Source organism: Ascaphus truei, unplaced genomic scaffold (assembly GCF_040206685.1).
Source record: "Ascaphus truei isolate aAscTru1 unplaced genomic scaffold, aAscTru1.hap1 HAP1_SCAFFOLD_2240, whole genome shotgun sequence".
Lineage (NCBI taxonomy): Eukaryota > Metazoa > Chordata > Amphibia > Anura > Ascaphidae > Ascaphus > Ascaphus truei.
The window spans coordinates 20,358-44,010 of record NW_027455155.1 but is presented as its reverse complement, the minus strand read 5'-3'; the positions used below and the strand labels follow the sequence as shown (position 1 = coordinate 44,010).

Below are 23,653 nucleotides of genomic sequence, written 5' to 3'. Positions count from 1 at the left end.
CAAGTCAAGGCATTTGCTGCTTGCTGCTTGCTGCTGCAGTGTTTGCTATGCAGGCTATTTGGATACAGCTTCAACAGGAGTTTCTTAGGCATCTGCTCGTTCGGACTGAATTAGGCTAGGCAGCAGGCGGCACTCCTGCTCCATGCGAGGAGGAGCTGAAAAGAAAAGAAAGTAAGAAGCCACGCAAAAGAGCAAACAAGACACAGCAAAAAGAAGGAGGCTTTATTTTGTCGTCATTTCATCTTCTTCTTTCTTTGCAAAAGAAAGAGCCAAAAATGCATGTTTGTTTTTTTTCTGTCAGACAGTCATTTGTTTCTATTTTTTGATACAAGCCAAATATCCCCAAAGGGAAGTGCACCGGTCCTGGAGGTACTGCAATACCAGGTCAATGCGTGGAGTGGACAGAGCAAGCTCTTCTTCCATCTCCCTGTTCTAAAATCCATTTAATATATGGTCCCCAGATAGGGGACGTATCAGATATTAAACTGATAAGAACAGATACTACACTTGATCTTAGCCAAAAGGCCGAGAAGCGATAACCAGAAATGGGCCCCCGCCTGAGCGCCGCCCGACGGCCAGGGGCGCTACGCTTTAGGGAGAAGGGCAGAGGGAGCCGCTGGCTGCCCGCTCGCCTCCTCCCCCAGCAGGCCAGCGTGCCTGCCTCCGCTCCTTCCGACACAGCCCCGGGGAGTCTATGCAGCAGCGGCGGCGACGACGACGACGGATGCAAAAGCCAAAGACTTTGTATGGAGTAAAGAAAAGCAGCCGCACACACTGCTGGGGGGCCCGCATGGCCAGCAAACAGCCAAAAAGGCACATGCTTCCAGTTCTTTTCCGGCACCAGGCTTCGTCTGCTTATTTGCATAGGAACCGCCCACTTTTTCTCTGCTAGCCGACTCGTCTGGGCTGCCATGAAACTCAGGCAGCAAGCAAGCAGCCAGTGGCTGGGCTTTTCAGTTCAGGTCATTTCAGCCAGCCAGCCATTGTGACAAGAAGCCAGCAAGTCAAGGCATTTGCTGCTTGCTGCTTGCTGCTGCAGTGTTTGCTATGCAGGCTATTTGGATACAGCTTCAACAGGAGTTTCTTAGGCATCTGCTCGTTCGGACTGAATTAGGCTAGGCAGCAGGCGGCACTCCTGCTCCATGCGAGGAGGAGCTGAAAAGAAAAGAAAGTAAGAAGCCACGCAAAAGAGCAAACAAGACACAGCAAAAAGAAGGAGGCTTTATTTTGTCGTCATTTCATCTTCTTCTTTCTTTGCAAAAGAAAGAGCCAAAAATGCATGTTTGTTTTTTTTCTGTCAGACAGTCATTTGTTTCTATTTTTTGATACAAGCCAAATATCCCCAAAGGGAAGTGCACCGGTCCTGGAGGTACTGCAATACCAGGTCAATGCGTGGAGTGGACAGAGCAAGCTCTTCTTCCATCTCCCTGTTCTAAAAATCCATTTAATATATGGTCCCCAGATAGGGGACGTATCAGATATTAAACTGATAAGAACAGATACTACACTTGATCTTAGCCAAAAGGCCGAGAAGCGATAACCAGAAATGGGCCCCCGCCTGAGCGCCGCCCGACGGCCAGGGGCGCTACGCTTTAGGGAGAAGGGCAGAGGGAGCCGCTGGCTGCCCCGCTCGCCTCCTCCCCCAGCAGGCCAGCGTGCCTGCCTCCGCTCCTTCCGACACAGCCCCGGGGAGTCTATGCAGCAGCGGCGGCGACGACGACGACGGATGCAAAAGCCAAAGACTTTGTATGGAGTAAAGAAAAGCAGCCGCACACACTGCTGGGGGGCCCGCATGGCCAGCAAACAGCCAAAAAGGCACATGCTTCCAGTTCTTTTTCCGGCACCAGGCTTCGTCTGCTTATTTGCATAGGAACCGCCCACTTTTTCTCTGCTAGCCGACTCGTCTGGGCTGCCATGAAACTCAGGCAGCAAGCAAGCAGCCAGTGGCTGGGCTTTTCAGTTCAGGTCATTTCAGCCAGCCAGCCATTGTGACAAGAAGCCAGCAAGTCAAGGCATTTGCTGCTTGCTGCTTGCTGCTGCAGTGTTTGCTATGCAGGCTATTTGGATACAGCTTCAACAGGAGTTTCTTAGCATCTGCTCGTTCGGACTGAATTAGGCTAGGCAGCAGGCGGCACTCCTGCTCCATGCGAGGAGGAGCTGAAAAGAAAAGAAAGTAAGAAGCCACGCAAAAGAGCAAACAAGACACAGCAAAAAGAAGGAGGCTTTATTTTGTCGTCATTTCATCTTCTTCTTTCTTTGCAAAAGAAAGAGCCAAAAATGCATGTTTGTTTTTTTTCTGTCAGACAGTCATTTGTTTCTATTTTTTGATACAAGCCAAATATCCCCAAAGGGAAGTGCACCGGTCCTGGAGGTACTGCAATACCAGGTCAATGCGTGGAGTGGACAGAGCAAGCTCTTCTTCCATCTCCCTGTTCTAAAAATCCATTTAATATATGGTCCCCAGATAGGGGACGTATCAGATATTAAACTGATAAGAACAGATACTACACTTGATCTTAGCCAAAAGGCCGAGAAGCGATAACCAGAAATGGGCCCCCGCCTGAGCGCCGCCCGACGGCCAGGGGCGCTACGCTTTAGGGAGAAGGGCAGAGGAGCCGCTGGCTGCCCGCTCGCCTCCTCCCCCAGCAGGCCAGCGTGCCTGCCTCCGCTCCTTCCGACACAGCCCCGGGGAGTCTATGCAGCAGCGGCGGCGACGACGACGACGGATGCAAAAGCCAAAGACTTTGTATGGAGTAAAGAAAAGCAGCCGCACACACTGCTGGGGGGCCCGCATGGCCAGCAAACAGCCAAAAAGGCACATGCTTCCAGTTCTTTTTCCGGCACCAGGCTTCGTCTGCTTATTTGCATAGGAACCGCCCACTTTTTCTCTGCTAGCCGACTCGTCTGGGCTGCCATGAAACTCAGGCAGCAAGCAAGCAGCCAGTGGCTGGGCTTTTCAGTTCAGGTCATTTCAGCCAGCCAGCCATTGTGACAAGAAGCCAGCAAGTCAAGGCATTTGCTGCTTGCTGCTTGCTGCTGCAGTGTTTGCTATGCAGGCTATTTGGATACAGCTTCAACAGGAGTTTCTTAGGCATCTGCTCGTTCGGACTGAATTAGGCTAGGCAGCAGGCGGCACTCCTGCTCCATGCGAGGAGGAGCTGAAAAGAAAAGAAAGTAAGAAGCCACGCAAAAGAGCAAACAAGACACAGCAAAAAGAAGGAGGCTTTATTTTGTCGTCATTTCATCTTCTTCTTTCTTTGCAAAAGAAAGAGCCAAAAATGCATGTTTGTTTTTTTTCTGTCAGACAGTCATTTGTTTCTATTTTTGATACAAGCCAAATATCCCCAAAGGGAAGTGCACCGGTCCTGGAGGTACTGCAATACCAGGTCAATGCGTGGAGTGGACAGAGCAAGCTCTTCTTCCATCTCCCTGTTCTAAAAATCCATTTAATATATGGTCCCCAGATAGGGGACGTATCAGATATTAAACTGATAAGAACAGATACTACACTTGATCTTAGCCAAAAGGCGAGAAGCGATAACCAGAAATGGGCCCCCGCCTGAGCGCCGCCCGACGGCCAGGGCGCTACGCTTTAGGGAGAAGGGCAGAGGGAGCCGCTGGCTGCCCGCTCGCCTCCTCCCCCAGCAGGCCAGCGTGCCTGCCTCCGCTCCTTCCGACACAGCCCCGGGGAGTCTATGCAGCAGCGGCGGCGACGACGACGACGGATGCAAAAGCCAAAGACTTTGTATGGAGTAAAGAAAAGCAGCCGCACACACTGCTGGGGGGCCCGCATGGCCAGCAAACAGCCAAAAAGGCACATGCTTCCAGTTCTTTTTCCGGCACCAGGCTTCGTCTGCTTATTTGCATAGGAACCGCCCACTTTTTCTCTGCTAGCCGACTCGTCTGGGCTGCCATGAAACTCAGGCAGCAAGCAAGCAGCCAGTGGCTGGGCTTTTCAGTTCAGGTCATTTCAGCCAGCCAGCCATTGTGACAAGAAGCCAGCAAGTCAAGGCATTTGCTGCTTGCTGCTTGCTGCTGCAGTGTTTGCTATGCAGGCTATTTGGATACAGCTTCAACAGGAGTTTCTTAGGCATCTGCTCGTTCGGACTGAATTAGGCTAGGCAGCAGGCGGCACTCCTGCTCCATGCGAGGAGGAGCTGAAAAGAAAGAAAGTAAGAAGCCACGCAAAAGAGCAAACAAGACACAGCAAAAAGAAGGAGGCTTTATTTTGTCGTCATTTCATCTTCTTCTTTCTTTGCAAAAGAAAGAGCCAAAAATGCATGTTTGTTTTTTTTCTGTCAGACAGTCATTTGTTTCTATTTTTTGATACAAGCCAAATATCCCCAAAGGGAAGTGCACCGGTCCTGGAGGTACTGCAATACCAGGTCAATGCGTGGAGTGGACAGAGCAAGCTCTTCTTCCATCTCCCTGTTCTAAAAATCCATTTAATATATGGTCCCCAGATAGGGGACGTATCAGATATTAAACTGATAAGAACAGATACTACACTTGATCTTAGCCAAAAGGCCGAGAAGCGATAACCAGAAATGGGCCCCCGCCTGAGCGCCGCCCGACGGCCAGGGGCGCTACGCTTTAGGGAGAAGGGCAGAGGGAGCCGCTGGCTGCCCGCTCGCCTCCTCCCCCAGCAGGCCAGCGTGCCTGCCTCCGCTCCTTCCGACACAGCCCCGGGGAGTCTATGCAGCAGCGGGCGGCGACGACGACGACGGATGCAAAAGCCAAAGACTTTGTATGGAGTAAAGAAAAGCAGCCGCACACACTGCTGGGGGGCCCGCATGGCCAGCAAACAGCCAAAAAGGCACATGCTTCCAGTTCTTTTTCCGGCACCAGGCTTCGTCTGCTTATTTGCATAGGAACCGCCCACTTTTCTCTGCTAGCCGACTCGTCTGGGCTGCCATGAAACTCAGGCAGCAAGCATCTGGGCTTTTCAGTTCAGGTCATTTCAGCCAGCCAGCCATTGTGACAAGAAGCCAGCAAGTCAAGGCATTTGCTGCTTGCTGCTTGCTGCTGCAGTGTTTGCTATGCAGGCTATTTGGATACAGCTTCAACAGGAGTTTCTTAGGCATCTGCTCGTTCGGACTGAATTAGGCTAGGCAGCAGGCGGCACTCCTGCTCCATGCGAGGAGGAGCTGAAAAGAAAAGAAAGTAAGAAGCCACGCAAAAGAGCAAACAAGACACAGCAAAAAGAAGGAGGCTTTATTTTGTCGTCATTTCATCTTCTTCTTTCTTTGCAAAAGAAAGAGCCAAAAATGCATGTTTGTTTTTTTTCTGTCAGACAGTCATTTGTTTCTATTTTTTGATACAAGCCAAATATCCCCAAAGGGAAGTGCACCGGTCCTGGAGGTACTGCAATACCAGGTCAATGCGTGGAGTGGACAGAGCAAGCTCTTCTTCCATCTCCCTGTTCTAAAAATCCATTTAATATATGGTCCCCAGATAGGGGACGTATCAGATATTAAACTGATAAGAACAGATACTACACTTGATCTTAGCCAAAAGGCCGAGAAGCGATAACCAGAAATGGGCCCCCGCCTGAGCGCCGCCCGACGGCCAGGGGCGCTACGCTTTAGGGAGAAGGGCAGAGGGAGCCGCTGGCTGCCCGCTCGCCTCCTCCCCCAGCAGGCCAGCGTGCCTGCCTCCGCTCCTTCCGACACAGCCCCGGGGAGTCTATGCAGCAGCGGCGGCGACGACGACGACGGATGCAAAAGCCAAAGACTTTGTATGGAGTAAAGAAAAGCAGCCGCACACACTGCTGGGGGGCCGCATGGCCAGCAAACAGCCAAAAAGGCACATGCTTCCAGTTCTTTTTCCGGCACCAGGCTTCGTCTGCTTATTTGCATAGGAACCGCCCACTTTTTCTCTGCTAGCCGACTCGTCTGGGCTGCCATGAAACTCAGGCAGCAAGCAAGCAGCCAGTGGCTGGGCTTTTCAGTTCAGGTCATTTCAGCCAGCCAGCCATTGTGACAAGAAGCCAGCAAGTCAAGGCATTTGCTGCTTGCTGCTTGCTGCTGCAGTGTTTGCTATGCAGGCTATTTGGATACAGCTTCAACAGGAGTTTCTTAGGCATCTGCTCGTTCGGACTGAATTAGGCTAGGCAGCAGGCGGCACTCCTGCTCCATGCGAGGAGGAGCTGAAAAGAAAAGAAAGTAAGAAGCCACGCAAAAGAGCAAACAAGACACAGCAAAAAGAAGGAGGCTTTATTTTGTCGTCATTTCATCTTCTTCTTTCTTTGCAAAAGAAAGAGCCAAAAATGCATGTTTGTTTTTTTTCTGTCAGACAGTCATTTGTTTCTATTTTTTGATACAAGCCAAATATCCCCAAAGGGAAGTGCACCGGTCCTGGAGGTACTGCAATACCAGGTCAATGCGTGGAGTGGACAGAGCAAGCTCTTCTTCCATCTCCCTGTTCTAAAAATCCATTTAATATATGGTCCCCAGATAGGGGACGTATCAGATATTAAACTGATAAGAACAGATACTACACTTGATCTTAGCCAAAAGGCCGAGAAGCGATAACCAGAAATGGGCCCCCGCCTGAGCGCCGCCCGACGGCCAGGGGCGCTACGCTTTAGGGAGAAGGGCAGAGGGAGCCGCTGGCTGCCCGCTCGCCTCCTCCCCCAGCAGGCCAGCGTGCCTGCCTCCGCTCCTTCCGACACAGCCCCGGGGAGTCTATGCAGCAGCGGCGGCGACGACGACGACGGATGCAAAAGCCAAAGACTTTGTATGGAGTAAAGAAAAGCAGCCGCACACACTGCTGGGGGGCCCGCATGGCCAGCAAACAGCCAAAAAGGCACATGCTTCCAGTTCTTTTTCCGGCACCAGGCTTCGTCTGCTTATTTGCATAGGAACCGCCCACTTTTTCTCTGCTAGCCGACTCGTCTGGGCTGCCATGAAACTCAGGCAGCAAGCAAGCAGCCAGTGGCTGGGCTTTTCAGTTCAGGTCATTTCAGCCAGCCAGCCATTGTGACAAGAAGCCAGCAAGTCAAGGCATTTGCTGCTTGCTGCTTGCTGCTGCAGTGTTTGCTATGCAGGCTATTTGGATACAGCTTCAACAGGAGTTTCTTAGGCATCTGCTCGTTCGGACTGAATTAGGCTAGGCAGCAGGCGGCACTCCTGCTCCATGCGAGGAGGAGCTGAAAAGAAAAGAAAGTAAGAAGCCACGCAAAAGAGCAAACAAGACACAGCAAAAAGAAGGAGGCTTTATTTTGTCGTCATTTCATCTTCTTCTTTCTTTGCAAAAGAAAGAGCCAAAAATGCATGTTTGTTTTTTTTTCTGTCAGACAGTCATTTGTTTCTATTTTTTGATACAAGCCAAATATCCCCAAAGGGAAGTGCACCGGTCCTGGAGGTACTGCAATACCAGGTCAATGCGTGGAGTGGACAGAGCAAGCTCTTCTTCCATCTCCCTGTTCTAAAAATCCATTTAATATATGGTCCCCAGATAGGGGACGTATCAGATATTAAACTGATAAGAACAGATACTACACTTGATCTTAGCCAAAAGGCCGAGAAGCGATAACCAGAAATGGGCCCCCGCCTGAGCGCCGCCCGACGGCCAGGGGCGCTACGCTTTAGGGAGAAGGGCAGAGGGAGCCGCTGGCTGCCCGCTCGCCTCCTCCCCCAGCAGGCCAGCGTGCCTGCCTCCGCTCCTTCCGACACAGCCCCGGGGAGTCTATGCAGCAGCGGCGGCGACGACGACGACGGATGCAAAAGCCAAAGACTTTGTATGGAGTAAAGAAAAGCAGCCGCACACACTGCTGGGGGGCCCGCATGGCCAGCAAACAGCCAAAAAGGCACATGCTTCCAGTTCTTTTTCCGGCACCAGGCTTCGTCTGCTTATTTGCATAGGAACCGCCCACTTTTTCTCTGCTAGCCGACTCGTCTGGGCTGCCATGAAACTCAGGCAGCAAGCAAGCAGCCAGTGGCTGGGCTTTTCAGTTCAGGTCATTTCAGCCAGCCAGCCATTGTGACAAGAAGCCAGCAAGTCAAGGCATTTGCTGCTTGCTGCTTGCTGCTGCAGTGTTTGCTATGCAGGCTATTTGGATACAGCTTCAACAGGAGTTTCTTAGGCATCTGCTCGTTCGGACTGAATTAGGCTAGGCAGCAGGCGGCACTCCTGCTCCATGCGAGGAGGAGCTGAAAAGAAAAGAAAGTAAGAAGCCACGCAAAAGAGCAAACAAGACACAGCAAAAAGAAGGAGGCTTTATTTTGTCGTCATTTCATCTTCTTCTTTCTTTGCAAAAGAAAGAGCCAAAAATGCATGTTTGTTTTTTTTCTGTCAGACAGTCATTTGTTTCTATTTTTTGATACAAGCCAAATATCCCCAAAGGGAAGTGCACCGGTCCTGGAGGTACTGCAATACCAGGTCAATGCGTGGAGTGGACAGAGCAAGCTCTTCTTCCATCTCCCTGTTCTAAAAATCCATTTAATATATGGTCCCCAGATAGGGGACGTATCAGATATTAAACTGATAAGAACAGATACTACACTTGATCTTAGCCAAAAGGCCGAGAAGCGATAACCAGAAATGGGCCCCCGCCTGAGCGCCGCCCGACGGCCAGGGGCGCTACGCTTTAGGGAGAAGGGCAGAGGGAGCCGCTGGCTGCCCGCTCGCCTCCTCCCCCAGCAGGCCAGCGTGCCTGCCTCCGCTCCTTCCGACACAGCCCCGGGGAGTCTATGCAGCAGCGGCGGCGACGACGACGACGGATGCAAAAGCCAAAGACTTTGTATGGAGTAAAGAAAAGCAGCCGCACACACTGCTGGGGGGCCCGCATGGCCAGCAAACAGCCAAAAAGGCACATGCTTCCAGTTCTTTTTCCGGCACCAGGCTTCGTCTGCTTATTTGCATAGGAACCGCCCACTTTTTCTCTGCTAGCCGACTCGTCTGGGCTGCCATGAAACTCAGGCAGCAAGCAAGCAGCCAGTGGCTGGGCTTTTCAGTTCAGGTCATTTCAGCCAGCCAGCCATTGTGACAAGAAGCCAGCAAGTCAAGGCATTTGCTGCTTGCTGCTTGCTGCTGCAGTGTTTGCTATGCAGGCTATTTGGATACAGCTTCAACAGGAGTTTCTTAGGCATCTGCTCGTTCGGACTGAATTAGGCTAGGCAGCAGGCGGCACTCCTGCTCCATGCGAGGAGGAGCTGAAAAGAAAAGAAAGTAAGAAGCCACGCAAAAGAGCAAACAAGACACAGCAAAAAGAAGGAGGCTTTATTTTGTCGTCATTTCATCTTCTTCTTTCTTTGCAAAAGAAAGAGCCAAAAATGCATGTTTGTTTTTTTTCTGTCAGACAGTCATTTGTTTCTATTTTTTGATACAAGCCAAATATCCCCAAAGGGAAGTGCACCGGTCCTGGAGGTACTGCAATACCAGGTCAATGCGTGGAGTGGACAGAGCAAGCTCTTCTTCCATCTCCCTGTTCTAAAAATCCATTTAATATATGGTCCCCAGATAGGGGACGTATCAGATATTAAACTGATAAGAACAGATACTACACTTGATCTTAGCCAAAAGGCCGAGAAGCGATAACCAGAAATGGGCCCCCGCCTGAGCGCCGCCCGACGGCCAGGGGCGCTACGCTTTAGGGAGAAGGGCAGAGGGAGCCGCTGGCTGCCCGCTCGCCTCCTCCCCCAGCAGGCCAGCGTGCCTGCCTCCGCTCCTTCCGACACAGCCCCGGGGAGTCTATGCAGCAGCGGCGGCGACGACGACGACGGATGCAAAAGCCAAAGACTTTGTATGGAGTAAAGAAAAGCAGCCGCACACACTGCTGGGGGGCCCGCATGGCCAGCAAACAGCCAAAAAGGCACATGCTTCCAGTTCTTTTTCCGGCACCAGGCTTCGTCTGCTTATTTGCATAGGAACCGCCCACTTTTTCTCTGCTAGCCGACTCGTCTGGGCTGCCATGAAACTCAGGCAGCAAGCAAGCAGCCAGTGGCTGGGCTTTTCAGTTCAGGTCATTTCAGCCAGCCAGCCATTGTGACAAGAAGCCAGCAAGTCAAGGCATTTGCTGCTTGCTGCTTGCTGCTGCAGTGTTTGCTATGCAGGCTATTTGGATACAGCTTCAACAGGAGTTTCTTAGGCATCTGCTCGTTCGGACTGAATTAGGCTAGGCAGCAGGCGGCACTCCTGCTCCATGCGAGGAGGAGCTGAAAAGAAAAGAAAGTAAGAAGCCACGCAAAAGAGCAAACAAGACACAGCAAAAAGAAGGAGGCTTTATTTTGTCGTCATTTCATCTTCTTCTTTCTTTGCAAAAGAAAGAGCCAAAAATGCATGTTTGTTTTTTTTCTGTCAGACAGTCATTTGTTTCTATTTTTTGATACAAGCCAAATATCCCCAAAGGGAAGTGCACCGGTCCTGGAGGTACTGCAATACCAGGTCAATGCGTGGAGTGGACAGAGCAAGCTCTTCTTCCATCTCCCTGTTCTAAAAATCCATTTAATATATGGTCCCCAGATAGGGGACGTATCAGATATTAAACTGATAAGAACAGATACTACACTTGATCTTAGCCAAAAGGCCGAGAAGCGATAACCAGAAATGGGCCCCCGCCTGAGCGCCGCCCGACGGCCAGGGGCGCTACGCTTTAGGGAGAAGGGCAGAGGGAGCCGCTGGCTGCCCGCTCGCCTCCTCCCCCAGCAGGCCAGCGTGCCTGCCTCCGCTCCTTCCGACACAGCCCCGGGGAGTCTATGCAGCAGCGGCGGCGACGACGACGACGGATGCAAAAGCCAAAGACTTTGTATGGAGTAAAGAAAAGCAGCCGCACACACTGCTGGGGGGCCCGCATGGCCAGCAAACAGCCAAAAAGGCACATGCTTCCAGTTCTTTTTCCGGCACCAGGCTTCGTCTGCTTATTTGCATAGGAACCGCCCACTTTTTCTCTGCTAGCCGACTCGTCTGGGCTGCCATGAAACTCAGGCAGCAAGCAAGCAGCCAGTGGCTGGGCTTTTCAGTTCAGGTCATTTCAGCCAGCCAGCCATTGTGACAAGAAGCCAGCAAGTCAAGGCATTTGCTGCTTGCTGCTTGCTGCTGCAGTGTTTGCTATGCAGGCTATTTGGATACAGCTTCAACAGGAGTTTCTTAGGCATCTGCTCGTTCGGACTGAATTAGGCTAGGCAGCAGGCGGCACTCCTGCTCCATGCGAGGAGGAGCTGAAAAGAAAAGAAAGTAAGAAGCCACGCAAAAGAGCAAACAAGACACAGCAAAAAGAAGGAGGCTTTATTTTGTCGTCATTTCATCTTCTTCTTTCTTTGCAAAAGAAAGAGCCAAAAATGCATGTTTGTTTTTTTTCTGTCAGACAGTCATTTGTTTCTATTTTTTGATACAAGCCAAATATCCCCAAAGGGAAGTGCACCGGTCCTGGAGGTACTGCAATACCAGGTCAATGCGTGGAGTGGACAGAGCAAGCTCTTCTTCCATCTCCCTGTTCTAAAAATCCATTTAATATATGGTCCCCAGATAGGGGACGTATCAGATATTAAACTGATAAGAACAGATACTACACTTGATCTTAGCCAAAAGGCCGAGAAGCGATAACCAGAAATGGGCCCCCGCCTGAGCGCCGCCCGACGGCCAGGGGCGCTACGCTTTAGGGAGAAGGGCAGAGGGAGCCGCTGGCTGCCCGCTCGCCTCCTCCCCCAGCAGGCCAGCGTGCCTGCCTCCGCTCCTTCCGACACAGCCCCGGGGAGTCTATGCAGCAGCGGCGGCGACGACGACGACGGATGCAAAAGCCAAAGACTTTGTATGGAGTAAAGAAAAGCAGCCGCACACACTGCTGGGGGGCCCGCATGGCCAGCAAACAGCCAAAAAGGCACATGCTTCCAGTTCTTTTTCCGGCACCAGGCTTCGTCTGCTTATTTGCATAGGAACCGCCCACTTTTTCTCTGCTAGCCGACTCGTCTGGGCTGCCATGAAACTCAGGCAGCAAGCAAGCAGCCAGTGGCTGGGCTTTTCAGTTCAGGTCATTTCAGCCAGCCAGCCATTGTGACAAGAAGCCAGCAAGTCAAGGCATTTGCTGCTTGCTGCTTGCTGCTGCAGTGTTTGCTATGCAGGCTATTTGGATACAGCTTCAACAGGAGTTTCTTAGGCATCTGCTCGTTCGGACTGAATTAGGCTAGGCAGCAGGCGGCACTCCTGCTCCATGCGAGGAGGAGCTGAAAAGAAAAGAAAGTAAGAAGCCACGCAAAAGAGCAAACAAGACACAGCAAAAAGAAGGAGGCTTTATTTTGTCGTCATTTCATCTTCTTCTTTCTTTGCAAAAGAAAGAGCCAAAAATGCATGTTTGTTTTTTTTCTGTCAGACAGTCATTTGTTTCTATTTTTTGATACAAGCCAAATATCCCCAAAGGGAAGTGCACCGGTCCTGGAGGTACTGCAATACCAGGTCAATGCGTGGAGTGGACAGAGCAAGCTCTTCTTCCATCTCCCTGTTCTAAAAATCCATTTAATATATGGTCCCCAGATAGGGGACGTATCAGATATTAAACTGATAAGAACAGATACTACACTTGATCTTAGCCAAAAGGCCGAGAAGCGATAACCAGAAATGGGCCCCCGCCTGAGCGCCGCCCGACGGCCAGGGGCGCTACGCTTTAGGGAGAAGGGCAGAGGGAGCCGCTGGCTGCCCGCTCGCCTCCTCCCCCAGCAGGCCAGCGTGCCTGCCTCCGCTCCTTCCGACACAGCCCCGGGGAGTCTATGCAGCAGCGGCGGCGACGACGACGACGGATGCAAAAGCCAAAGACTTTGTATGGAGTAAAGAAAAGCAGCCGCACACACTGCTGGGGGGCCCGCATGGCCAGCAAACAGCCAAAAAGGCACATGCTTCCAGTTCTTTTTCCGGCACCAGGCTTCGTCTGCTTATTTGCATAGGAACCGCCCACTTTTTCTCTGCTAGCCGACTCGTCTGGGCTGCCATGAAACTCAGGCAGCAAGCAAGCAGCCAGTGGCTGGGCTTTTCAGTTCAGGTCATTTCAGCCAGCCAGCCATTGTGACAAGAAGCCAGCAAGTCAAGGCATTTGCTGCTTGCTGCTTGCTGCTGCAGTGTTTGCTATGCAGGCTATTTGGATACAGCTTCAACAGGAGTTTCTTAGGCATCTGCTCGTTCGGACTGAATTAGGCTAGGCAGCAGGCGGCACTCCTGCTCCATGCGAGGAGGAGCTGAAAAGAAAAGAAAGTAAGAAGCCACGCAAAAGAGCAAACAAGACACAGCAAAAAGAAGGAGGCTTTATTTTGTCGTCATTTCATCTTCTTCTTTCTTTGCAAAAGAAAGAGCCAAAAATGCATGTTTGTTTTTTTTCTGTCAGACAGTCATTTGTTTCTATTTTTTGATACAAGCCAAATATCCCCAAAGGGAAGTGCACCGGTCCTGGAGGTACTGCAATACCAGGTCAATGCGTGGAGTGGACAGAGCAAGCTCTTCTTCCATCTCCCTGTTCTAAAAATCCATTTAATATATGGTCCCCAGATAGGGGACGTATCAGATATTAAACTGATAAGAACAGATACTACACTTGATCTTAGCCAAAAGGCCGAGAAGCGATAACCAGAAATGGGCCCCCGCCTGAGCGCCGCCCGACGGCCAGGGGCGCTACGCTTTAGGGAGAAGGGCAGAGGGAGCCGCTGGCTGCCCGCTCGCCTCCTCCCCCAGCAGGCCAGCGTGCCTGCCTCCGCTCCTTCCGACACAGCCCCGGGGAGTCTATGCAGCAGCGGCGGCGACGACGACGACGGATGCAAAAGCCAAAGACTTTGTATGGAGTAAAGAAAAGCAGCCGCACACACTGCTGGGGGGCCCGCATGGCCAGCAAACAGCCAAAAAGGCACATGCTTCCAGTTCTTTTTCCGGCACCAGGCTTCGTCTGCTTATTTGCATAGGAACCGCCCACTTTTTCTCTGCTAGCCGACTCGTCTGGGCTGCCATGAAACTCAGGCAGCAAGCAAGCAGCCAGTGGCTGGGCTTTTCAGTTCAGGTCATTTCAGCCAGCCAGCCATTGTGACAAGAAGCCAGCAAGTCAAGGCATTTGCTGCTTGCTGCTTGCTGCTGCAGTGTTTGCTATGCAGGCTATTTGGATACAGCTTCAACAGGAGTTTCTTAGGCATCTGCTCGTTCGGACTGAATTAGGCTAGGCAGCAGGCGGCACTCCTGCTCCATGCGAGGAGGAGCTGAAAAGAAAAGAAAGTAAGAAGCCACGCAAAAGAGCAAACAAGACACAGCAAAAAGAAGGAGGCTTTATTTTGTCGTCATTTCATCTTCTTCTTTCTTTGCAAAAGAAAGAGCCAAAAATGCATGTTTGTTTTTTTTCTGTCAGACAGTCATTTGTTTCTATTTTTTGATACAAGCCAAATATCCCCAAAGGGAAGTGCACCGGTCCTGGAGGTACTGCAATACCAGGTCAATGCGTGGAGTGGACAGAGCAAGCTCTTCTTCCATCTCCCTGTTCTAAAAATCCATTTAATATATGGTCCCCAGATAGGGGACGTATCAGATATTAAACTGATAAGAACAGATACTACACTTGATCTTAGCCAAAAGGCCGAGAAGCGATAACCAGAAATGGGCCCCCGCCTGAGCGCCGCCCGACGGCCAGGGGCGCTACGCTTTAGGGAGAAGGGCAGAGGGAGCCGCTGGCTGCCCGCTCGCCTCCTCCCCCAGCAGGCCAGCGTGCCTGCCTCCGCTCCTTCCGACACAGCCCCGGGGAGTCTATGCAGCAGCGGCGGCGACGACGACGACGGATGCAAAAGCCAAAGACTTTGTATGGAGTAAAGAAAAGCAGCCGCACACACTGCTGGGGGGCCCGCATGGCCAGCAAACAGCCAAAAAGGCACATGCTTCCAGTTCTTTTTCCGGCACCAGGCTTCGTCTGCTTATTTGCATAGGAACCGCCCACTTTTTCTCTGCTAGCCGACTCGTCTGGGCTGCCATGAAACTCAGGCAGCAAGCAAGCAGCCAGTGGCTGGGCTTTTCAGTTCAGGTCATTTCAGCCAGCCAGCCATTGTGACAAGAAGCCAGCAAGTCAAGGCATTTGCTGCTTGCTGCTTGCTGCTGCAGTGTTTGCTATGCAGGCTATTTGGATACAGCTTCAACAGGAGTTTCTTAGGCATCTGCTCGTTCGGACTGAATTAGGCTAGGCAGCAGGCGGCACTCCTGCTCCATGCGAGGAGGAGCTGAAAAGAAAAGAAAGTAAGAAGCCACGCAAAAGAGCAAACAAGACACAGCAAAAAGAAGGAGGCTTTATTTTGTCGTCATTTCATCTTCTTCTTTCTTTGCAAAAGAAAGAGCCAAAAATGCATGTTTGTTTTTTTTCTGTCAGACAGTCATTTGTTTCTATTTTTTGATACAAGCCAAATATCCCCAAAGGGAAGTGCACCGGTCCTGGAGGTACTGCAATACCAGGTCAATGCGTGGAGTGGACAGAGCAAGCTCTTCTTCCATCTCCCTGTTCTAAAAATCCATTTAATATATGGTCCCCAGATAGGGGACGTATCAGATATTAAACTGATAAGAACAGATACTACACTTGATCTTAGCCAAAAGGCCGAGAAGCGATAACCAGAAATGGGCCCCCGCCTGAGCGCCGCCCGACGGCCAGGGGCGCTACGCTTTAGGGAGAAGGGCAGAGGGAGCCGCTGGCTGCCCGCTCGCCTCCTCCCCCAGCAGGCCAGCGTGCCTGCCTCCGCTCCTTCCGACACAGCCCCGGGGAGTCTATGCAGCAGCGGCGGCGACGACGACGACGGATGCAAAAGCCAAAGACTTTGTATGGAGTAAAGAAAAGCAGCCGCACACACTGCTGGGGGGCCCGCATGGCCAGCAAACAGCCAAAAAGGCACATGCTTCCAGTTCTTTTTCCGGCACCAGGCTTCGTCTGCTTATTTGCATAGGAACCGCCCACTTTTTCTCTGCTAGCCGACTCGTCTGGGCTGCCATGAAACTCAGGCAGCAAGCAAGCAGCCAGTGGCTGGGCTTTTCAGTTCAGGTCATTTCAGCCAGCCAGCCATTGTGACAAGAAGCCAGCAAGTCAAGGCATTTGCTGCTTGCTGCTTGCTGCTGCAGTGTTTGCTATGCAGGCTATTTGGATACAGCTTCAACAGGAGTTTCTTAGGCATCTGCTCGTTCGGACTGAATTAGGCTAGGCAGCAGGCGGCACTCCTGCTCCATGCGAGGAGGAGCTGAAAAGAAAAGAAAGTAAGAAGCCACGCAAAAGAGCAAACAAGACACAGCAAAAAGAAGGAGGCTTTATTTTGTCGTCATTTCATCTTCTTCTTTCTTTGCAAAAGAAAGAGCCAAAAATGCATGTTTGTTTTTTTTCTGTCAGACAGTCATTTGTTTCTATTTTTTGATACAAGCCAAATATCCCCAAAGGGAAGTGCACCGGTCCTGGAGGTACTGCAATACCAGGTCAATGCGTGGAGTGGACAGAGCAAGCTCTTCTTCCATCTCCCTGTTCTAAAAATCCATTTAATATATGGTCCCCAGATAGGGGACGTATCAGATATTAAACTGATAAGAACAGATACTACACTTGATCTTAGCCAAAAGGCCGAGAAGCGATAACCAGAAATGGGCCCCCGCCTGAGCGCCGCCCGATCGGCCAGGGGCGCTACGCTTTAGGGAGAAGGGCAGAGGGAGCCGCTGGCTGCCCGCTCGCCTCCTCCCCCAGCAGGCCAGCGTGCCTGCCTCCGCTCCTTCCGACACAGCCCCGGGGAGTCTATGCAGCAGCGGCGGCGACGACGACGACGGATGCAAAAGCCAAAGACTTTGTATGGAGTAAAGAAAAGCAGCCGCACACACTGCTGGGGGGCCCGCATGGCCAGCAAACAGCCAAAAAGGCACATGCTTCCAGTTCTTTTTCCGGCACCAGGCTTCGTCTGCTTATTTGCATAGGAACCGCCCACTTTTTCTCTGCTAGCCGACTCGTCTGGGCTGCCATGAAACTCAGGCAGCAAGCAAGCAGCCAGTGGCTGGGCTTTTCAGTTCAGGTCATTTCAGCCAGCCAGCCATTGTGACAAGAAGCCAGCAAGTCAAGGCATTTGCTGCTTGCTGCTTGCTGCTGCAGTGTTTGCTATGCAGGCTATTTGGATACAGCTTCAACAGGAGTTTCTTAGGCATCTGCTCGTTCGGACTGAATTAGGCTAGGCAGCAGGCGGCACTCCTGCTCCATGCGAGGAGGAGCTGAAAAGAAAAGAAAGTAAGAAGCCACGCAAAAGAGCAAACAAGACACAGCAAAAAGAAGGAGGCTTTATTTTGTCGTCATTTCATCTTCTTCTTTCTTTGCAAAAGAAAGAGCCAAAAATGCATGTTTGTTTTTTTTCTGTCAGACAGTCATTTGTTTCTATTTTTTGATACAAGCCAAATATCCCCAAAGGGAAGTGCACCGGTCCTGGAGGTACTGCAATACCAGGTCAATGCGTGGAGTGGACAGAGCAAGCTCTTCTTCCATCTCCCTGTTCTAAAAATCCATTTAATATATGGTCCCCAGATAGGGGACGTATCAGATATTAAACTGATAAGAACAGATACTACACTTGATCTTAGCCAAAAGGCCGAGAAGCGATAACCAGAAATGGGCCCCCGCCTGAGCGCCGCCCGACGGCCAGGGGCGCTACGCTTTAGGGAGAAGGGCAGAGGGAGCCGCTGGCTGCCCGCTCGCCTCCTCCCCCAGCAGGCCAGCGTGCCTGCCTCCGCTCCTTCCGACACAGCCCCGGGGAGTCTATGCAGCAGCGGCGGCGACGACGACGACGGATGCAAAAGCCAAAGACTTTGTATGGAGTAAAGAAAAGCAGCCGCACACACTGCTGGGGGGCCCGCATGGCCAGCAAACAGCCAAAAAGGCACATGCTTCCAGTTCTTTTTCCGGCACCAGGCTTCGTCTGCTTATTTGCATAGGAACCGCCCACTTTTTCTCTGCTAGCCGACTCGTCTGGGCTGCCATGAAACTCAGGCAGCAAGCAAGCAGCCAGTGGCTGGGCTTTTCAGTTCAGGTCATTTCAGCCAGCCAGCCATTGTGACAAGAAGCCAGCAAGTCAAGGCATTTGCTGCTTGCTGCTTGCTGCTGCAGTGTTTGCTATGCAGGCTATTTGGATACAGCTTCAACAGGAGTTTCTTAGGCATCTGCTCGTTCGGACTGAATTAGGCTAGGCAGCAGGCGGCACTCCTGCTCCATGCGAGGAGGAGCTGAAAAGAAAAGAAAGTAAGAAGCCACGCAAAAGAGCAAACAAGACACAGCAAAAAGAAGGAGGCTTTATTTTGTCGTCATTTCATCTTCTTCTTTCTTTGCAAAAGAAAGAGCCAAAAATGCATGTTTGTTTTTTTTCTGTCAGACAGTCATTTGTTTCTATTTTTTGATACAAGCCAAATATCCCCAAAGGGAAGTGCACCGGTCCTGGAGGTACTGCAATACCAGGTCAATGCGTGGAGTGGACAGAGCAAGCTCTTCTTCCATCTCCCTGTTCTAAAAATCCATTTAATATATGGTCCCCAGATAGGGGACGTATCAGATATTAAACTGATAAGAACAGATACTACACTTGATCTTAGCCAAAAGGCCGAGAAGCGATAACCAGAAATGGGCCCCCGCCTGAGCGCCGCCCGACGGCCAGGGGCGCTACGCTTTAGGGAGAAGGGCAGAGGGAGCCGCTGGCTGCCCGCTCGCCTCCTCCCCCAGCAGGCCAGCGTGCCTGCCTCCGCTCCTTCCGACACAGCCCCGGGGAGTCTATGCAGCAGCGGCGGCGACGACGACGACGGATGCAAAAGCCAAAGACTTTGTATGGAGTAAAGAAAAGCAGCCGCACACACTGCTGGGGGGCCCGCATGGCCAGCAAACAGCCAAAAAGGCACATGCTTCCAGTTCTTTTTCCGGCACCAGGCTTCGTCTGCTTATTTGCATAGGAACCGCCCACTTTTTCTCTGCTAGCCGACTCGTCTGGGCTGCCATGAAACTCAGGCAGCAAGCAAGCAGCCAGTGGCTGGGCTTTTCAGTTCAGGTCATTTCAGCCAGCCAGCCATTGTGACAAGAAGCCAGCAAGTCAAGGCATTTGCTGCTTGCTGCTTGCTGCTGCAGTGTTTGCTATGCAGGCTATTTGGATACAGCTTCAACAGGAGTTTCTTAGGCATCTGCTCGTTCGGACTGAATTAGGCTAGGCAGCAGGCGGCACTCCTGCTCCATGCGAGGAGGAGCTGAAAAGAAAAGAAAGTAAGAAGCCACGCAAAAGAGCAAACAAGACACAGCAAAAAGAAGGAGGCTTTATTTTGTCGTCATTTCATCTTCTTCTTTCTTTGCAAAAGAAAGAGCCAAAAATGCATGTTTGTTTTTTTTCTGTCAGACAGTCATTTGTTTCTATTTTTTGATACAAGCCAAATATCCCCAAAGGGAAGTGCACCGGTCCTGGAGGTACTGCAATACCAGGTCAATGCGTGGAGTGGACAGAGCAAGCTCTTCTTCCATCTCCCTGTTCTAAAAATCCATTTAATATATGGTCCCCAGATAGGGGACGTATCAGATATTAAACTGATAAGAACAGATACTACACTTGATCTTAGCCAAAAGGCCGAGAAGCGATAACCAGAAATGGGCCCCCGCCTGAGCGCCGCCCGACGGCCAGGGGCGCTACGCTTTAGGGAGAAGGGCAGAGGGAGCCGCTGGCTGCCCGCTCGCCTCCTCCCCCAGCAGGCCAGCGTGCCTGCCTCCGCTCCTTCCGACACAGCCCCGGGGAGTCTATGCAGCAGCGGCGGCGACGACGACGACGGATGCAAAAGCCAAAGACTTTGTATGGAGTAAAGAAAAGCAGCCGCACACACTGCTGGGGGGCCCGCATGGCCAGCAAACAGCCAAAAAGGCACATGCTTCCAGTTCTTTTTCCGGCACCAGGCTTCGTCTGCTTATTTGCATAGGAACCGCCCACTTTTTCTCTGCTAGCCGACTCGTCTGGGCTGCCATGAAACTCAGGCAGCAAGCAAGCAGCCAGTGGCTGGGCTTTTCAGTTCAGGTCATTTCAGCCAGCCAGCCATTGTGACAAGAAGCCAGCAAGTCAAGGCATTTGCTGCTTGCTGCTTGCTGCTGCAGTGTTTGCTATGCAGGCTATTTGGATACAGCTTCAACAGGAGTTTCTTAGGCATCTGCTCGTTCGGACTGAATTAGGCTAGGCAGCAGGCGGCACTCCTGCTCCATGCGAGGAGGAGCTGAAAAGAAAAGAAAGTAAGAAGCCACGCAAAAGAGCAAACAAGACACAGCAAAAAGAAGGAGGCTTTATTTTGTCGTCATTTCATCTTCTTCTTTCTTTGCAAAAGAAAGAGCCAAAAATGCATGTTTGTTTTTTTTCTGTCAGACAGTCATTTGTTTCTATTTTTTGATACAAGCCAAATATCCCCAAAGGGAAGTGCACCGGTCCTGGAGGTACTGCAATACCAGGTCAATGCGTGGAGTGGACAGAGCAAGCTCTTCTTCCATCTCCCTGTCTAAAAATCCATTTAATATATGGTCCCCAGATAGGGGACGTATCAGATATTAAACTGATAAGAACAGATACTACACTTGATCTTAGCCAAAAGGCCGAGAAGCGATAACCAGAAATGGGCCCCCGCCTGAGCGCCGCCCGACGGCCAGGGGCGCTACGCTTTAGGGAGAAGGGCAGAGGGAGCCGCTGGCTGCCCGCTCGCCTCCTCCCCCAGCAGGCCAGCGTGCCTGCCTCCGCTCCTTCCGACACAGCCCCGGGGAGTCTATGCAGCAGCGGCGGCGACGACGACGACGGATGCAAAAGCCAAAGACTTTGTATGGAGTAAAGAAAAGCAGCCGCACACACTGCTGGGGGGCCCGCATGGCCAGCAAACAGCCAAAAAGGCACATGCTTCCAGTTCTTTTTCCGGCACCAGGCTTCGTCTGCTTATTTGCATAGGAACCGCCCACTTTTTCTCTGCTAGCCGACTCGTCTGGGCTGCCATGAAACTCAGGCAGCAAGCAAGCAGCCAGTGGCTGGGCTTTTCAGTTCAGGTCATTTCAGCCAGCCAGCCATTGTGACAAGAAGCCAGCAAGTCAAGGCATTTGCTGCTTGCTGCTTGCTGCTGCAGTGTTTGCTATGCAGGCTATTTGGATACAGCTTCAACAGGAGTTTCTTAGGCATCTGCTCGTTCGGACTGAATTAGGCTAGGCAGCAGGCGGCACTCCTGCTCCATGCGAGGAGGAGCTGAAAAGAAAAGAAAGTAAGAAGCCACGCAAAAGAGCAAACAAGACACAGCAAAAAGAAGGAGGCTTTATTTTGTCGTCATTTCATCTTCTTCTTTCTTTGCAAAAGAAAGAGCCAAAAATGCATGTTTGTTTTTTTTCTGTCAGACAGTCATTTGTTTCTATTTTTTGATACAAGCCAAATATCCCCAAAGGGAAGTGCACCGGTCCTGGAGGTACTGCAATACCAGGTCAATGCGTGGAGTGGACAGAGCAAGCTCTTCTTCCATCTCCCTGTTCTAAAAATCCATTTAATATATGGTCCCCAGATAGGGGACGTATCAGATATTAAACTGATAAGAACAGATACTACACTTGATCTTAGCCAAAAGGCCGAGAAGCGATAACCAGAAATGGGCCCCCGCCTGAGCGCCGCCCGACGGCCAGGGGCGCTACGCTTTAGGGAGAAGGGCAGAGGGAGCCGCTGGCTGCCCGCTCGCCTCCTCCCCCAGCAGGCCAGCGTGCCTGCCTCCGCTCCTTCCGACACAGCCCCGGGGAGTCTATGCAGCAGCGGCGGCGACGACGACGACGGATGCAAAAGCCAAAGACTTTGTATGGAGTAAAGAAAAGCAGCCGCACACACTGCTGGGGGGCCCGCATGGCCAGCAAACAGCCAAAAAGGCACATGCTTCCAGTTCTTTTTCCGGCACCAGGCTTCGTCTGCTTATTTGCATAGGAACCGCCCACTTTTTCTCTGCTAGCCGACTCGTCTGGGCTGCCATGAAACTCAGGCAGCAAGCAAGCAGCCAGTGGCTGGGCTTTTCAGTTCAGGTCATTTCAGCCAGCCAGCCATTGTGACAAGAAGCCAGCAAGTCAAGGCATTTGCTGCTTGCTGCTTGCTGCTGCAGTGTTTGCTATGCAGGCTATTTGGATACAGCTTCAACAGGAGTTTCTTAGGCATCTGCTCGTTCGGACTGAATTAGGCTAGGCAGCAGGCGGCACTCCTGCTCCATGCGAGGAGGAGCTGAAAAGAAAAGAAAGTAAGAAGCCACGCAAAAGAGCAAACAAGACACAGCAAAAAGAAGGAGGCTTTATTTTGTCGTCATTTCATCTTCTTCTTTCTTTGCAAAAGAAAGAGCCAAAAATGCATGTTTGTTTTTTTTCTGTCAGACAGTCATTTGTTTCTATTTTTTGATACAAGCCAAATATCCCCAAAGGGAAGTGCACCGGTCCTGGAGGTACTGCAATACCAGGTCAATGCGTGGAGTGGACAGAGCAAGCTCTTCTTCCATCTCCCTGTTCTAAAAATCCATTTAATATATGGTCCCCAGATAGGGGACGTATCAGATATTAAACTGATAAGAACAGATACTACACTTGATCTTAGCCAAAAGGCCGAGAAGCGATAACCAGAAATGGGCCCCCGCCTGAGCGCCGCCCGACGGCCAGGGGCGCTACGCTTTAGGGAGAAGGGCAGAGGGAGCCGCTGGCTGCCCGCTCGCCTCCTCCCCCAGCAGGCCAGCGTGCCTGCCTCCGCTCCTTCCGACACAGCCCCGGGGAGTCTATGCAGCAGCGGCGGCGACGACGACGACGGATGCAAAAGCCAAAGACTTTGTATGGAGTAAAGAAAAGCAGCCGCACACACTGCTGGGGGGCCCGCATGGCCAGCAAACAGCCAAAAAGGCACATGCTTCCAGTTCTTTTTCCGGCACCAGGCTTCGTCTGCTTATTTGCATAGGAACCGCCCACTTTTTCTCTGCTAGCCGACTCGTCTGGGCTGCCATGAAACTCAGGCAGCAAGCAAGCAGCCAGTGGCTGGGCTTTTCAGTTCAGGTCATTTCAGCCAGCCAGCCATTGTGACAAGAAGCCAGCAAGTCAAGGCATTTGCTGCTTGCTGCTTGCTGCTGCAGTGTTTGCTATGCAGGCTATTTGGATACAGCTTCAACAGGAGTTTCTTAGGCATCTGCTCGTTCGGACTGAATTAGGCTAGGCAGCAGGCGGCACTCCTGCTCCATGCGAGGAGGAGCTGAAAAGAAAAGAAAGTAAGAAGCCACGCAAAAGAGCAAACAAGACACAGCAAAAAGAAGGAGGCTTTATTTTGTCGTCATTTCATCTTCTTCTTTCTTTGCAAAAGAAAGAGCCAAAAATGCATGTTTGTTTTTTTTCTGTCAGACAGTCATTTGTTTCTATTTTTTGATACAAGCCAAATATCCCCAAAGGGAAGTGCACCGGTCCTGGAGGTACTGCAATACCAGGTCAATGCGTGGAGTGGACAGAGCAAGCTCTTCTTCCATCTCCCTGTTCTAAAAATCCATTTAATATATGGTCCCCAGATAGGGGACGTATCAGATATTAAACTGATAAGAACAGATACTACACTTGATCTTAGCCAAAAGGCCGAGAAGCGATAACCAGAAATGGGCCCCCGCCTGAGCGCCGCCCGACGGCCAGGGGCGCTACGCTTTAGGGAGAAGGGCAGAGGGAGCCGCTGGCTGC

General features: G+C 51.5%; 24 non-coding genes across 24 annotated transcripts; all 24 read right to left on the bottom strand.

Moving 5' to 3' along the window:
* Positions 1 to 347: 347 nt before the first annotated feature.
* On the bottom strand, positions 348 to 537 carry LOC142477669 (U2 spliceosomal RNA). The gene has a single exon (XR_012792589.1). It is a non-coding gene; the product is annotated as a U2 spliceosomal RNA (small nuclear RNA).
* An 810-nt stretch (positions 538 to 1,347) lies between these two features.
* On the bottom strand, positions 1,348 to 1,538 carry LOC142477667 (U2 spliceosomal RNA). The gene has a single exon (XR_012792587.1). It is a non-coding gene; the product is annotated as a U2 spliceosomal RNA (small nuclear RNA).
* An 811-nt stretch (positions 1,539 to 2,349) lies between these two features.
* Positions 2,350 to 2,540, bottom strand: LOC142477666 (U2 spliceosomal RNA). Its single transcript, XR_012792586.1, has one exon. It is a non-coding gene; the product is annotated as a U2 spliceosomal RNA (small nuclear RNA).
* An 809-nt stretch (positions 2,541 to 3,349) lies between these two features.
* LOC142477671 (U2 spliceosomal RNA) lies at positions 3,350 to 3,539 on the bottom strand. The gene has a single exon (XR_012792591.1). It is a non-coding gene; the product is annotated as a U2 spliceosomal RNA (small nuclear RNA).
* Positions 3,540 to 4,348: 809 nt separating this feature from the next.
* Positions 4,349 to 4,539, bottom strand: LOC142477665 (U2 spliceosomal RNA). The gene has a single exon (XR_012792585.1). It is a non-coding gene; the product is annotated as a U2 spliceosomal RNA (small nuclear RNA).
* An 800-nt stretch (positions 4,540 to 5,339) lies between these two features.
* LOC142477664 (U2 spliceosomal RNA) lies at positions 5,340 to 5,530 on the bottom strand. Its single transcript, XR_012792584.1, has one exon. It is a non-coding gene; the product is annotated as a U2 spliceosomal RNA (small nuclear RNA).
* An 810-nt stretch (positions 5,531 to 6,340) lies between these two features.
* On the bottom strand, positions 6,341 to 6,531 carry LOC142477663 (U2 spliceosomal RNA). Its single transcript, XR_012792583.1, has one exon. It is a non-coding gene; the product is annotated as a U2 spliceosomal RNA (small nuclear RNA).
* An 812-nt stretch (positions 6,532 to 7,343) lies between these two features.
* On the bottom strand, positions 7,344 to 7,534 carry LOC142477661 (U2 spliceosomal RNA). Its single transcript, XR_012792581.1, has one exon. It is a non-coding gene; the product is annotated as a U2 spliceosomal RNA (small nuclear RNA).
* An 811-nt stretch (positions 7,535 to 8,345) lies between these two features.
* LOC142477660 (U2 spliceosomal RNA) lies at positions 8,346 to 8,536 on the bottom strand. Its single transcript, XR_012792580.1, has one exon. It is a non-coding gene; the product is annotated as a U2 spliceosomal RNA (small nuclear RNA).
* Positions 8,537 to 9,347: 811 nt separating this feature from the next.
* LOC142477659 (U2 spliceosomal RNA) lies at positions 9,348 to 9,538 on the bottom strand. Its single transcript, XR_012792579.1, has one exon. It is a non-coding gene; the product is annotated as a U2 spliceosomal RNA (small nuclear RNA).
* An 811-nt stretch (positions 9,539 to 10,349) lies between these two features.
* LOC142477658 (U2 spliceosomal RNA) lies at positions 10,350 to 10,540 on the bottom strand. The gene has a single exon (XR_012792578.1). It is a non-coding gene; the product is annotated as a U2 spliceosomal RNA (small nuclear RNA).
* Positions 10,541 to 11,351: 811 nt separating this feature from the next.
* LOC142477657 (U2 spliceosomal RNA) lies at positions 11,352 to 11,542 on the bottom strand. The gene has a single exon (XR_012792577.1). It is a non-coding gene; the product is annotated as a U2 spliceosomal RNA (small nuclear RNA).
* Positions 11,543 to 12,353: 811 nt separating this feature from the next.
* On the bottom strand, positions 12,354 to 12,544 carry LOC142477656 (U2 spliceosomal RNA). Its single transcript, XR_012792576.1, has one exon. It is a non-coding gene; the product is annotated as a U2 spliceosomal RNA (small nuclear RNA).
* An 811-nt stretch (positions 12,545 to 13,355) lies between these two features.
* Positions 13,356 to 13,546, bottom strand: LOC142477655 (U2 spliceosomal RNA). Its single transcript, XR_012792575.1, has one exon. It is a non-coding gene; the product is annotated as a U2 spliceosomal RNA (small nuclear RNA).
* Positions 13,547 to 14,357: 811 nt separating this feature from the next.
* LOC142477654 (U2 spliceosomal RNA) lies at positions 14,358 to 14,548 on the bottom strand. The gene has a single exon (XR_012792574.1). It is a non-coding gene; the product is annotated as a U2 spliceosomal RNA (small nuclear RNA).
* Positions 14,549 to 15,359: 811 nt separating this feature from the next.
* LOC142477653 (U2 spliceosomal RNA) lies at positions 15,360 to 15,550 on the bottom strand. The gene has a single exon (XR_012792573.1). It is a non-coding gene; the product is annotated as a U2 spliceosomal RNA (small nuclear RNA).
* Positions 15,551 to 16,361: 811 nt separating this feature from the next.
* LOC142477652 (U2 spliceosomal RNA) lies at positions 16,362 to 16,552 on the bottom strand. Its single transcript, XR_012792572.1, has one exon. It is a non-coding gene; the product is annotated as a U2 spliceosomal RNA (small nuclear RNA).
* An 812-nt stretch (positions 16,553 to 17,364) lies between these two features.
* On the bottom strand, positions 17,365 to 17,555 carry LOC142477650 (U2 spliceosomal RNA). Its single transcript, XR_012792570.1, has one exon. It is a non-coding gene; the product is annotated as a U2 spliceosomal RNA (small nuclear RNA).
* An 811-nt stretch (positions 17,556 to 18,366) lies between these two features.
* Positions 18,367 to 18,557, bottom strand: LOC142477649 (U2 spliceosomal RNA). Its single transcript, XR_012792569.1, has one exon. It is a non-coding gene; the product is annotated as a U2 spliceosomal RNA (small nuclear RNA).
* Positions 18,558 to 19,368: 811 nt separating this feature from the next.
* LOC142477648 (U2 spliceosomal RNA) lies at positions 19,369 to 19,559 on the bottom strand. Its single transcript, XR_012792568.1, has one exon. It is a non-coding gene; the product is annotated as a U2 spliceosomal RNA (small nuclear RNA).
* Positions 19,560 to 20,370: 811 nt separating this feature from the next.
* On the bottom strand, positions 20,371 to 20,560 carry LOC142477668 (U2 spliceosomal RNA). Its single transcript, XR_012792588.1, has one exon. It is a non-coding gene; the product is annotated as a U2 spliceosomal RNA (small nuclear RNA).
* Positions 20,561 to 21,371: 811 nt separating this feature from the next.
* On the bottom strand, positions 21,372 to 21,562 carry LOC142477647 (U2 spliceosomal RNA). The gene has a single exon (XR_012792567.1). It is a non-coding gene; the product is annotated as a U2 spliceosomal RNA (small nuclear RNA).
* Positions 21,563 to 22,373: 811 nt separating this feature from the next.
* Positions 22,374 to 22,564, bottom strand: LOC142477646 (U2 spliceosomal RNA). The gene has a single exon (XR_012792566.1). It is a non-coding gene; the product is annotated as a U2 spliceosomal RNA (small nuclear RNA).
* Positions 22,565 to 23,375: 811 nt separating this feature from the next.
* On the bottom strand, positions 23,376 to 23,566 carry LOC142477645 (U2 spliceosomal RNA). Its single transcript, XR_012792565.1, has one exon. It is a non-coding gene; the product is annotated as a U2 spliceosomal RNA (small nuclear RNA).
* Positions 23,567 to 23,653: the final 87 nt, after the last annotated feature.